This window comes from Galeopterus variegatus, unplaced genomic scaffold, assembly GCF_000696425.1.
Source record: "Galeopterus variegatus unplaced genomic scaffold, G_variegatus-3.0.2 Scaffold2551, whole genome shotgun sequence".
Taxonomy (NCBI): domain Eukaryota; kingdom Metazoa; phylum Chordata; class Mammalia; order Dermoptera; family Cynocephalidae; genus Galeopterus; species Galeopterus variegatus.
In genome coordinates, this window is record NW_007728662.1 from 33,631 (window position 1) to 47,259 (window position 13,629).

General features: G+C 41.1%; 1 pseudogene; it reads left to right on the top strand.

Moving 5' to 3' along the window:
- Positions 1-2,560: 2,560 nt before the first annotated feature.
- LOC103598273 lies at positions 2,561-11,189 on the top strand (annotated as a pseudogene).
- The last annotated feature ends 2,440 nt before the right edge of the window (positions 11,190-13,629 follow it).

The window sequence follows — 13,629 nt, forward strand, 5'->3', positions numbered from 1 at the left end:
ATAAGTGACATATTTAAGACCAAGTAAGATAGTAGCAGCTAGAATAAGAACTCAAATGTCCATATCCTTTCTATTATCTGCAGTGTTTCTAGAAATCTCACTTGTGGCTAAATGATAGGTGTTTCCCAGAACAGTCAACCACAGTCTCAGCAAATAATTAGTTGACTTTATTTTCTGAATCTCAAAAAGATTAATCTGTAATCAACTGTCTTATTTCTAAAGTAAACCTTTTTTTGGGGGCTCTCCTCTGACATTTTTGGTGTGGAGGTGAATATCAAGTGTGAATATCAAGCGTATCTGCCTCAGTATCTGTTTCCAGTTAGCCTATGTATAGGTCGTCTAGGCAGATGACATAAAGACTATTTTTAAAGTGCCTTGTTATTGAGAACTGAAGCCAGTCAGTATATGTCAAACTATTAAAAGGAACAATTTTAAGTGTTTTAGGATTCTTTGGTTTCAAGTGACAGAAACTCAATTTGAACAAAATTAAACAAGAATGTGAACTTATAACTAAACTATGTGAAGGAGTAGGAATGTTGAGTCAAGGACTCAAACACCTTTAGAACTCTGTTTCTCATTTGTGCTTCTTTCTGCATGTTGATTTCATCATTTCAGATGGGCGTACTCCATTTTCTGGGAGACATCATTACATGCATTTCATGCTACGTGTATTAATAGCTTTGAGATAAAAGGAATTCTGTTGCCAGAGAACAGTAATGGATGCTGGACAAGAAACAATGTTTTCTATGATACTGCTTTGGTGCACTGATTTTTTTTTTTTTTTGGCAGGTGACAGTGTAGAAGATGACAGAATGCTAAAACACACAGGAAAGCAGAAAGAAAACCCTAAAGCAAACAGAAAGGCAGAGCATTTTGTGTTGCACGGCAATAAAGACAGACAAGGAATGAACCTATTTTCAACTGGACAGTTCTTTTATTACTACTTAAAAAATGATTGCTATAGCAAACCCAGGAATTTAAAAGAGCCATTAACATAGATATTCCCCATTTATTAACTTAAATTGAATTGTGTCCTGTATCTTATAGCCAACATCATTTATTGAGTGAGGGAGTACCCTTTTACAAAGCTGTGTTTGTACTAAATTAGTGGGAATAGACATTTTGAATTATTCTGCTATATTGTTGAGGAAGAACAGTGAAGAATTATTATTTCTTTTGTGGTCCTTCATGAATCCTCAGGCAATGTAGCTAAAAATAATTTTGGGTTGGTTAGAGGAAATGTTTCTGATAAGTTCTGCTGTTGTCAGATCAGTTTGTTAGGAAAAGAGCTTTTTAGTTGATTAACATAGTAATACATTTCTAGTTCATTTATATGCTGGACCCTGAATAGCATAGTTCCTGTGATTTCGATTGTGGTGGCGGTAGCCCAAGTAGTCCATTTCCATAGTTGCAGCAAAGGCATATTTTTGTACTAAAACAAGTGAAGTGAAGGTACAGATAATGTGGCATCCAGAAATGTGCTATTGTTGGTTGTTTTTTCATCTAAGGAAGAAAGGTGATTATTGAAAAATTTTTTTTAATTACAAGAGGAATACATAATGTTAGAAAATGGAAAAGTGTAAATAATAAAACTTATCTGTAGTCTTGTTATGGGTAAAACTGTGAGCATTTATTTCCTTCTGATAATTACTAACATATATAATTAGTATATTTTCTTTTTTTTTTTTTTCTTTTTTGTCTTTTTTCGTGTCCGGCAACGGATCGCAACCCTCAGTGTCGCGCCCGCACTGGGCCGGGACCGGCAACGGGATCACAACCCTCAGTGTCGCTCCCACACCTCGCTCAGCCAGTGAGCGGGAACCGGTCTGTATGTGGGATCCGAACCCTCGGCGGGAGCGCCACCGCGCTTCCCAAGCAGCGCACTATCCAGTGCGCCACCGGGCCGGCCCAATACTCTCTAACTCTTGTGTGTAAAGTGATTTGAAGTATGCGTAAGGCATAGTATCTACCCTCAAAAGGCTTACTATTAGGGGGCTTGTGAGTTTGGGCAATGAAACATGCACATGTTATTAAGTATGTACTGTAAGTCTGAAAACAAAATGCTGTGGGAATTCTAAGTAAGAATTGATGAATATCACAATTAGGGAAGTTTTCCTTGAAGTTCGAGGCAGGGCATGGGTTGTTGAGAAAAGCGATTACAGGTGAAGGAGATAGGCAAAGGCACAAAGATAGGTAGCCATGATCCTGTTTTGAGAACCTAAGTCTAATTAAGCTGTAATCTAAGATCCAGGTAAGGTTGAATAGGAAATAAATTCTAGGCCTTTTTAGGTAAAGCCATAGGTGATAAGTGGAGGAGTTTATATTCAAGTGGTAAGAGGATGCCATGGAGGCTTCAGAACGGATTTAGAAAGATGAATCTGTGGTACCATGTGTAGGATAGTACACTATGCCCTGAAAACTAGTATAGAAGTACTGGTAAGAGATGACTTGGGCCTTAAGTACAATGTGGCCACTAGGAATCAAAAGAGAGGAGAGGATGTAAGGCACAGATAGAATGTAAGTATCTTGGCAGCTGGTTAGGTGTAGGATACAGAGTTGGAAAGTATCTAAGGTGGCAGATACAATGGTGTTACTAACAAGTAGGAGGAAGTGGTTTTGGAGAAAGGTACTCAGTTGTAGATATATAGTGACATGTTGCTTAATGAAGGGGATATGTTCTGAGAAATGTGTCGTTAGGTGATTTCATTCTCGTGCAAACATCATAGAGTATACTTACACAAATGTATACTATCATGGAGCTGGAGAGCATTGGCAGCACAAAACTAGCTGCTCCCTGCTACCCTTCAGAAGCAGCACAGAATAAAGGTAGGGCTAACAGGAATATGGGCGCCAGAAGGAGGCAAAAGCAAGTCAAAGGGCTCCGGTGCCTGAGGCTTTGGACTCCAGCAGTGATGATGGCATTGAGGAGGCTATCCAGCTGTACCAGTTGGAGAAGACTAGGAAGTAGGCCAGTGGGACCCAGCCCTCCCGCACACAGTACCAACACCTCCACAAAAAGTGTCTTGCCCACAACCCACAGGAAAACACCAAGCAAGAAGAAAGTGGCTATGAAGGCTGGGGACCCTGGACTGGGGGGGCCCTGGACTCTGACCATCCCTCCAAGTTTGCCAAAGAATACCAAAGCTTCTCCACCTCCAGGAAACAGCTGCTGGAAGCGAGTTTGTGGAGAGGTCCCTGTGCAGGTTAGACATGTCTGCCAAGCTAATGTGCACTGAGGCAATCCTGGACATTTCCAAAGTGTTTTGACAGACCCCCGTCTTCAAGGCTGTTCTTCTTCTTCTTTTTTTTTTTTCCTTTTTGTCTTTTTTTTACTGACCGGTAACAGGATCGCAACCCTTGGTGTCGTGCCCGCACCGCGCTCAGCCAGTGAGCGGGAACCGGTCTCCACATGGGATCCAAACCCTCGGCGGGAGCGCCGCCACGCTCACAAGCGGCGCACTCTCCAGTGCGCCACCGGGCCGGCCCTTCAAGGCTGTTCTTCTTCTTCTTTTTTTTTTTTCCTTTTTGTCTTTTTTTTACTGACCGGTAACAGGATCGCAACCCTTGGTGTCGCGCCCGTACCGGGGACCGGCAACGGGATTGCAACCCTTGGTGTCGTGCCCGCACCGCGCTCAGCCAGTGAGCGGGAACTGGTCTCCACATGGGATCCAAACCCTCGGCGGGAGCGCCGCCACGCTCACAAGCGGCGCACTCTCCAGTGCGCCACCGGGCCGGCCCTTCAAGGCTGTTCTTCTATTCCCCAAAGGTGCCTTCCTGCTCTGACAGCAAAATCAGTTCTGTGGATAGTGACAACAGCTTAGAGCAGGAAATGGAACATTTTTGGCCCTTAAGGAACAGTCGGGTTTGTTGGCTAGAGCCGAAGGCCATCCATAGTCTGCACAGGGCACACTGTCCTTGACTGGACTCAACAACCCCAAGGCCCTTCTTAGTAAAACACCAGACCTGTTGCTTAGGTGCATAAGGAAACATAGAGGTGGGGGCAACACTGCAAGGCCATCCGCACCCAAGAAAACAAGGGAGGTGGTGAGAGAGTGCCCAGGGTGCTGACCATAGCCAGGGAGAGCTCAGCCTGGCCATGATGGACAGGTCCTGGCTGGCCAGGGAAAAGCCAGCAAGGCCCCAGGAATGGAGTGAGGTCAGGAGCCAGCCTCTTCCCCCTAGCACAGTTGGTTTCTGTGAGTGGACGAAGTGAGGATTGTGGACAAGAAAGAGAACTCTGAGGACAGGAGCAGCGTGCTGGCCAGTGATGAAGACCTCAGCATGGCCATCAAGGACTTGTTAAGATCCAAGTGAAAGCTCAAGAAGAGGTGTAAAGACCCTAGGACTATGTGCAAGGAAGTCTGGAGTGATCTCATCAAGATGGTGGAATAAAAGGTTTTCAGCATCACTCCCCCACAAATCATCAGTTTATTAAAAACTATTAAAAAACAAAGACTGCCAACCTGGGACTGCTGGAACTTGGGGGAAGAGGAGAGACCTGTGGGTTTTGCGAAGGTGGGAGAAGCCACAGCGGGAGAGAGAAGGGACTGCTCAGACTGTTTTGAGTCCTGGTTGCTTCAGGGCTAGCCTGATAAGGGGAAGGAAGAGGCTGCAGTACATGGAAGTAGGAGGCACCAAAAGCTGCAGCCGAGCCCTTTGCATGAAGTTGCTTGGAGTCCGTAGGGGTGAAGAGGGCCTTGGAGCACACCATACTATCCCCCCACGCCAGCAAGACCACTGATGGGGTTCCCATGGACCTTCATAGTAGTGAGGGGGCCACAGCTGACCAAGGAAGGGAACCACCCAGAGGTCAGTGAGTCATTGTGAGGTACCTACACAAATGGAGTACAGTGGGGAGGCTGGCTTGCTGGGAGAATACTGGGGCAGTGTGGGTAGCTAAGCTGCTTTCTGATCAGCACAGGCCCACACAGTAGAGACTGGTCAGGGTGATAGAACTTCAGGGGGGTGCAGTTAGCTGGAAAGACTCAGTCCAGGACCAGAATCTCCACACAGCCCGGGTGTATCTGACCTCATGAGACCCAGAAGTGCTTAAAAGGCCAACAATTAAAATCTTATCTGAACAAAAGCCTTCCCCAGAGAATCAGCAGCAAAGCAGCAATTTAGCTCAACCACAGAGCTTAAGTGCTGGTCCCCACAGGAAGTTTCCCCAATTTTGGAGGTAACCGAAGGACTGTAAATTAGTTCTAGTGCAGAGTTTAAGTGGTGGTGGTAGCTACTAATCCCCACAGAACCGAAAAAAAAACCAACAACCACAGACCAGAGACAAAGCTCTGATTTTAATGTAAAAGTTTAACATCACCAAAGTATACTTATAAAACCAAGAAGAGATAGCAGTCTTCTTAAATGCATAGGCATCCATGTAAAGGCACAAAGATCAAGAAAGAACAGAGAAATAAGACACCAACAAAGGAAACGAGAAAAGAAACACATAACATTCACTGTTACCCCAAAACACAAAATGTCTCTCAGTGGATTTCTCAGTAGAAATCCGATGAGCCAGAAGGGAATGAGATAATATATTCAGAGTGCTGAAGGAAAAAGACTGTCAGTCAAGAATTCTGTGTCCAGTAAAAGTAACCTTCAAATGTGAAGAAGAAATAGTCTTTCCCAGATGAACAAAAGCTAAGGGAATTCATCACCACTAGACTTGCCTTGTAAGAAATACTAAAGGGAGTTCTTCAATCTGAAAGAGAACCAAGCTAAAGAGCAGCAAGAAAACATTTGAAGGTACATAACTCACTAGTAAAGTAAGCTCACAGACAACCTCAGAATACTTCAGTTTCATAAGTGTGGTGAATAAACCACTTACATCCTTAGTATGAAGATGAAAGGACAAACCTAACAAGACAATAACATATACAACAACTGTATAAGAGATAGACAATATTAAAAGATGTAATTTGAAACAACAAATGTCAAAAAGTGTGTTTGGGGGGGATGATGCCAAAACATAGAGTTAACTGGTTATTTTCTTTTTTCTTAGATATCAAAGTTGTTATTAGTCTAACTTTTTTGTAAGCCTCTCCTGGTAACCATAACACAAAAAGTTATGAGACACATGCTAAAAATAAATAGTGAGAAATCAAAATACACTGCTAGAGAAAATCAATCACAAAAGAAGACACAGTAAGATTGGAAAAAAGGGAAAAAAGATCAACGACAACAAAAAAGATCAATTTAAAAATTGAATTCATGTTACTACCTTGTCTCTGACCACAATGGAATAAAACTAGAAATCAGCAACAAAAAGGGTACTGGAAACCATACAAATACCTGGAAATTAAATACCATGCTCCTAAACAATGAATGGTTTAAAGAAGAAGAAATCAAAAAGGAAATAAAAAAAATTCCTGGAGACAAATGAAAATACATAAGGGATACAGTGAAATCAGTTCTAGGAGGGAAGTTTATAGCAATAAATGCCTACATCAAAAAAGAAGAAAGACTGCAAATAAACAGCTTAACATTACATCTCAAGGAACTAGAAAAACAATGACAAATCAAACCCAACATCAGTAGAAGGAGAGAAATAACAAAGATCACAGCAGAATTAAGTGAATTAGAGATTAAGAAAACAATACAAAAGATCAATTGATGGTCATTATGTCTAGGACTTGAGAAAGTGGTGGAGGCTTTGTATAGCAAACTGAATAAAGGTTGACGTATTCCAAAATTGTTTCTTTTTAAAATGAAAAATGATAGAAGGATGGAAAGTCTGGAATTAAACCTTTACAAAAACTTCTGGAGAAGAATCCCTTTTAAATGCTTATTTTTGTCATTGCCTCTAGTCATTTTTCTAAATGGGAATGGAAAATTAAAAAGCAACAATCCAATCTTTATTAAAAAAATTATCATGATGGGATCTCTAATAAAACTGAATTTGAATTGGAAAAAAAAGATTGATGAAACAAAGAGTTGGTTTTTAGAAAAGATAAGCAAAAGTGATATACCTTTAGCTGGAATAGCGAAGAAGAAAGAGAAAACTGAAATAAATAAAGTCAGAAATGGAGACATGACAAATACAGAAATAGAAAGGATCATAACAGACTGCTACAAACAGCTATATGTGAACAAACTGGAAAACATAGAAGAAATGGATAAATGCCTGGACACATACAACTTACCAAGGTTGAATCATGAAGAACTAGAAAACCTAAACAGATCTACAACAAGTAATGAGACTGAAGCAGTAATAAATCTAACAAAGAAAACTCCAGGACCAGATAGCTTTACTGCCAAATTCTACCAAACATTTAAAGAACTAATACCAATTCTTCTCAGACTCTTCCAGGAAATTGCAGAGGAGGGAATTATTCCAGTCTCATTCTTCAAGACCAACATTAACGTTATGCCAAAACCAGAAAAAGATACAACAAAAAAACTACAGACCAATATTCTTAATGAACACAGGTGCTAAGATCCTCAATAAAATACTACCAATAAGGGCCAAGCCCATGGAGCACTCGGGAGAGTGCGGCACTGGGAGTGCATCAGCGCTCCCGCCGCGGGTTCAGATCCTATATAGGGATGGCTGGTGCGCTCACTGGCTGAGCGCGGTGCGGCCAGTCTCCAAAAGGACCAAAAAAAAAAAAAAAAATACTACCAATAAAATGCTAGTAAACAGAATCCAACAACACATTAAAAAGATCATTTACCATGATCAAGTGGGATTCACAGGGGTATAAGGATGGTTCAACATACACAAATCAATAAATGTGATACATCAACAGAATGAAGGAAACCAATGCAGAAAAAGCATTTGATAAAATCCAATGCTCATGATAAAAACACTCAACAAAGAAGGTATAGAAGGAATGTAACTCAACACAATAAAGGCCATATACAAAAAACCCACAGCTAAGATGATACTGAATGGACAAAATGAATTCAGTGTAGTGGTAGGGTACAAATCAACACATAAAAAGCTATAGCCTTCCCTATATGCTAACAGCAGAACAACTGAAGGAAGAAATCAAGAAAGGAATCCATTCAAAATAGCTATCAAAAAAAGTGAGATAACTGGAAGTAAACTTACCCAAGGAGGTGAAAGACCTTTACAATGAAAACTATAAAATGTTGGTGAAAAAATTGAAGAGGATACAAATAAATGGAAAGATATCTCATGCTCATGGGTTGGAAGAATTAACATTGTTAAAATGTCCGTATTAACCCAAGTAGTCTGCACATTTTATCAAATCCCTATCAAAATACCAATGACATTCTTCAAAGAAATGGAAAAACGATCTTAGTATTTGTATGGAACTACAAAAGACCTTGAATAGCTAAAGCAATCTTGAAGGAAACGAACAAAGTTGGAGGCATCATGCTTCCTGACTTTAGATATACTATAAAGCTATAGTAACCCAAACTATAAAACTATAAAGCACGGTACTGGCATGAAAATAGGCCAGTGGAACAGAATAGAGAACACTGAAATAAACCCATGTACTTATCTAACTGATTTTTCACAAAGGTGCCAAGAATGTACAGTGGGGAAAGTACAGCTTCTTCAGTAAATGGTGCTGGGAAAACTGGATATACACATGCAGAAGATTGAAACTAGATCTGTCTCTCACCATACACAAAAATGAACTTAAAGTGGATTAAAGAACAAAATTTAAAACCCCAAACTATGAAACTACTAGAAGAAAACAGGAGAAACACTACATGAAATGTATGAAAATGGGAGCGTGCTGCAGTTTTTTGAGTGAGACTACAAAAGTACAGGCAACTAAAGCAAAAATACACATATCAAACTAAAAAGCTTCTGCACAGCAAGGGACACAATCAAGTAAAGAGACAACATACAGAATGAGAGAAAGTGTTGCAGACTACATATCAGACAAGGAGCTAATATACAGAATATATAAGGAAGTCAAACACCTCAACAGTAAAAAAAAAAAAACCCATATAACCCAATTAAAAAATGGGCAAAATACCTGAACAGACATTTCTCAAAAGAAGTCGTACAAAAAGGCCAGTAAGGCCATGATAAAATGTTCAGAATCACTAATCAGGGAATTGCAAATTAAAACCACAGTGAGATATATCATCTCACCCCAGTTAGAATGGTTATTATCAACAGGACAGAAAATAATAAATGCTGGTGAAGATGTGGAGAAAAGGGAACCCTTCTACATTGTTGGTGGGAATGTAAATTGATATAGCCATTGTGGAAACAGTATGGAAGGTCCTCAGAGAACTAAAAATAGATCTACCTTACTCCTCAGCTATCTCACTACTGGGTACAGTACCCAAAGAAAATGTAATCAATATGTCAGAAAGATACTTGCACTCCCATGTTCATCACAAAGCTATTCACAATAGCTAAGAGATGGAATCAACCTAAATGCCCATCAGTGGATGAATGGATAAAAATACTGTGTCATGTATATACAATGGAATATTATTCATATATAAAAAGAAATGATGTGCTATTATTTGTGGTATCGTGGATGGAACCGGACACCATTGTCTTAAGTGAAGTAAGTCAGGCACAGAAGTACAAATACTGCATGATCTTACTCGTATGTGGAATCTAAAAAAAAAAAAAAAAAGAAAAGTGGTTCTCATAGAAGCAGAGAGTAGAATAATGGTTACCAGTGGCCAGGAGGGGAGGGGCAGTGGAAGAGAAGGAGAAGCAGATATAAAACTATGCTGTCTGTCTCAGGTGAGTCATTGTAGAGAGTATGTATATGCATATATGTATATGCACATACATATGTATATGCATATATCGAAACAACATACTCTACCCCACGTAAATGTTAAAATAAGTTTAAAAAAAAAAAGTCTGGTTCAACACCATGAGACACAGTTCTTGGAAAAGCTAGGTGGCTTCCAGAGAGACTGGAAAAGACAAAAGTCCACATGTTGGAAAGGTGCCTCTCCAAGTGCAGAAGAGACAGCAGAGAGCCAGATGAGAGAGCCTCTGAATGTGTTTGGCAGCGTAAACAGAACAAACCTAGAGGGCGATGGGAATGAGGATGCAAACCCCAATTTTCCGGTTAAGGAGAAAATCCTCCAAGGGGAATCCATTTTCCAATGAAATGGGAAATTGGAGATTATGAAATGTGTGGCTGAAAAGGTCAAGGAGATGGTGAGCAGTTCAGAAATTCAAGGAGGGGGTCCTTACTGCTGTCAGGTCAAGGGGTCCAACCAGGCCAGAAGTGCTGTGCAGGGAAGAGTCAGCCTGGCTCTGTAGCCTAGTGTGTGCATGCGGAGGCAGAGGGCTAAGAAGGCCCCTCCACCAGCTAAAGGCCTGAGGAGCAGAGTCAGGGCAGAGAGCACAAACAGCCTCTTCATCAAGGGCAGGAATGGCACACCCCCCCATGCAGAGCCCACTGCTGGCTTACCAGCTGCTCTGGTCAGATGTGAGCTGGTTCCCAGGAGCACCAGCGAAATGTTCCTGCCATAGGTTCTCTCCGGTGAGTAGGAGACATGTTTATGATCTCAAAGATCAGAGTCAATGAGAGTTCAAGCCTGTCACTATGGAAAGTGCTTTTGGTCAGCTCCCTAGCTGTGCCAGAGCAGGCAGAGAGGTGAGAGGCACCGGGAGTGCCTTTCATTTGGCCTTTGGGAGTCAGAGCCTCCTGACTCCCAGCCTTGGAGCTGAGATGGATGACCAACCCCAGGCTGTCATCATTCTGCTCTGGAGTGACTTTGACTGCCAGGGCAGGCTGTCCAGCCTGTGGACACTGAACTCTGACAGCAGAGACTTCGACTTGGAGAGGAGGCCTTGGGATCAAGGGAGAGAAGAAGCTGAGGGACAGGCCAGGCGAGGGTCCTGCCCAGCATGCCCTTGGCAGGCTTCTCCCCTCTGCATGCCTGGCTTTCTCGGCCTTCAGGGAGACTCAGGATGGCCACAGCCTGGTGTTTGGAAACTCATGCTCAAGAAGAAGGAAGGTAGGCACTGGCTCAGTCTGAAAGCATAGTTAGGGCTCAGTTCGCATGACAGGAAGAACTTCCCAGCTCTGAGGAAAAGAACTCCCCGGCTCTGAGGAAGAACTCCCCCGCTCTCAGATCTAGAAGATCTGAGATATCGATGAAGGGTCATGTACAGGGACAACCCAGACCAGGAGGCCAGTGATACCAGCGAATTCAGCAACACTTCCGTGGAGAATGGAGGCAGCAGATCAGTAGTGAAGGGCAAAGCTTTCAAATTGTGAGGAGGCTTCCTGGTTTTTGTTGTATTTGTGGAAAGCAGTATATCTGTGTGCATATAGATAATATTTGTGATTAAAGGTAGAGAGAGAACTGGAGTCCCATTTTACATAGCCCTATATATATGTACACTAACATGAAATGATATTTTTTGTAACATATGTCCTGGTAAATATAGCTTTTTGTAAATTATTTAAAGTGCTGTAAAAAAATATGTTTGGAAAATATTGTTCAGTTTTGTAGGATGTTCCTAACTGCAGATTTCTATGGGCTGCAAGCAAGTCTTAGCAAACATTTGGTTCTTACTATCACAGCCAGGTTCAAAGAGACTCGAGACATACTTTTTGATTGATTGCTTGTGAAAATATCCAGTTGTACCTTCAGTTCAAGCCTGAGGAAGGCAGCAGTTGTCATCCCCAAGAATCACTAAATGCCTGACGATGTGTGTTGGGAAGTTCTGGGACAGCAGGACCCCCCTGGTTCCTTGGGGCCAGAGCGCGTCTTCTGAAAACTGCAGTCCCAGCTTTCAGCTGGAAAATGTTCCAAAGCACAATGGCCAATGCACAAACTTACTGAGGTGTTTCCCGTTGCATGTGGAAATCCAAGCGAGGTCTTGGCGGCGGGTGCTCTGTAGCATAGCCCTGAAGCCTGGGTTGTTTAATGTCCAATCTTCTTCATCCACTAGATGATTCTAACATCTAAATAAACCTCTTTTTATATGGGGGAAGAAAAAGCCTGTGCTATGATGGTATAGCCTACTACACACCTAGGCCATATGGTATAACCTATTGCTCCTAGGCTACAAACCTGTACAGCATGTTACTGTAATGAATACTGTAGGCAATTGTAACACATTGGTAAGCGTGTATCTAAATATAGAAAAGGTACAGTAAAAATATGGTATAAAAGATAAAAAAAATAGGATACCTGTATAGGGCACTTACCATGAATGGAGTTTGTAGGACTGGAGGTTGTTCTGGGTAAGTCAGTGAGTGGTGAGTGAATGTGAAGGCCTAGGACATTACTGTTCACTACCATAAACTTTATAAACACTGTACACTTAAGCTACACTAAATTTATTAAAATAAAAAAAATTGTACTAAGATGTTATGATGGCTATGATGTCACTAGACTATAGTAATTTTTCAGCTGCATTATAATCTTATGGGACCACTGTCATATATGCAGTATGTCATTGACCAAAATGTTAATGAAGCACGTGACTGTACTGAGCTATACAAGGTGAGATGACTATACATGACTATACAAGGTGGGAAGCCATGCAAACAGAAATGTATGTTTGGGAGAGATGTAAGGAACAGAAATATAAAAATTCTCTGCTTGGAAGTGATGGGTGAGAAAGGAGTGCAATTTCTAAGGAATGGAAAGTACAGTAGGAAGAGAATTAGTCTGAAGACAGATTTTTTGAGAACATCTCTTAGTCTGTTTTGTGTTGCTATAACAGAATACCTGAGACTGGGTAATTTATAAAGAACAGAAGTTTATTTGGCTTACAATTCTGGAACAGCTGCATCTGTTGTGGGCCTCAGACTGCTTCTACTCATGGCAGAAAGCAGCAGGCAGCTGGCAGGTACAAGCAGATCACATGGCCAGAGGAAGCAAGAGAGAGCTGGGGGAAGAAGTGCCAGGGTCTTTTAAACAACGAGCTCTCACAGGAACTAATAAAACAAGATCTCACTCCTGCCTTCCTCCCCCAGGGACAACATTAATCCATTCATGAGGGATTCACCCCTATGACTCAAACAACTCCCAACTGCCACATTGTGTATCAGATTTCCACCACGAGTTTTGGTGGGGACAACACATCCAAAGTGTCAATCTCCACATAGAGATAAAGAATTAGTATTAAGAGGGAAACTAAAAAAATAGCAAGATAGGAGGGCTTAATCATTACGGAATATGGACCTGCCAAGGAGGGAATACCAAATTTTAGATCACTTTATTCTACATAAGAATCCTTCCTCATTCACAGGATTACCCAGAGCATATTTTAGCATGCTCCTTTATAACCCTATGATGATTCTTTCCCTTATCTAAATAATTTTCTCTTTTTTAGCTACTTAATTCCATTTAAGTAGTAATATTAGATAACTGGTTTATTGCCGTTAATGCATGAACCATAACTGTGATATAGTCAATAATTAGTTATAGCAAAAAGTAAGAATAGAGTCACAGGTATTTACTTATCAGACATTGCTGCGTAGGAACTAAAAAACATTGTTTATTATAATGCTGTTTACTGTTTCTTTTATGTAAAATAAGATATTGTAGCTTCTCTATTGCCATTAATAGTCTTTTAGGTTAAAGATGGCCATTTTGATATCAGTTTTATTGAAATAGTTTCTGTTTGCATATATTCTTTTTTTTTATTATTTTTATTTTGTCAATATACAATGTAGTTGATTATTATGTCCCATCACCGAA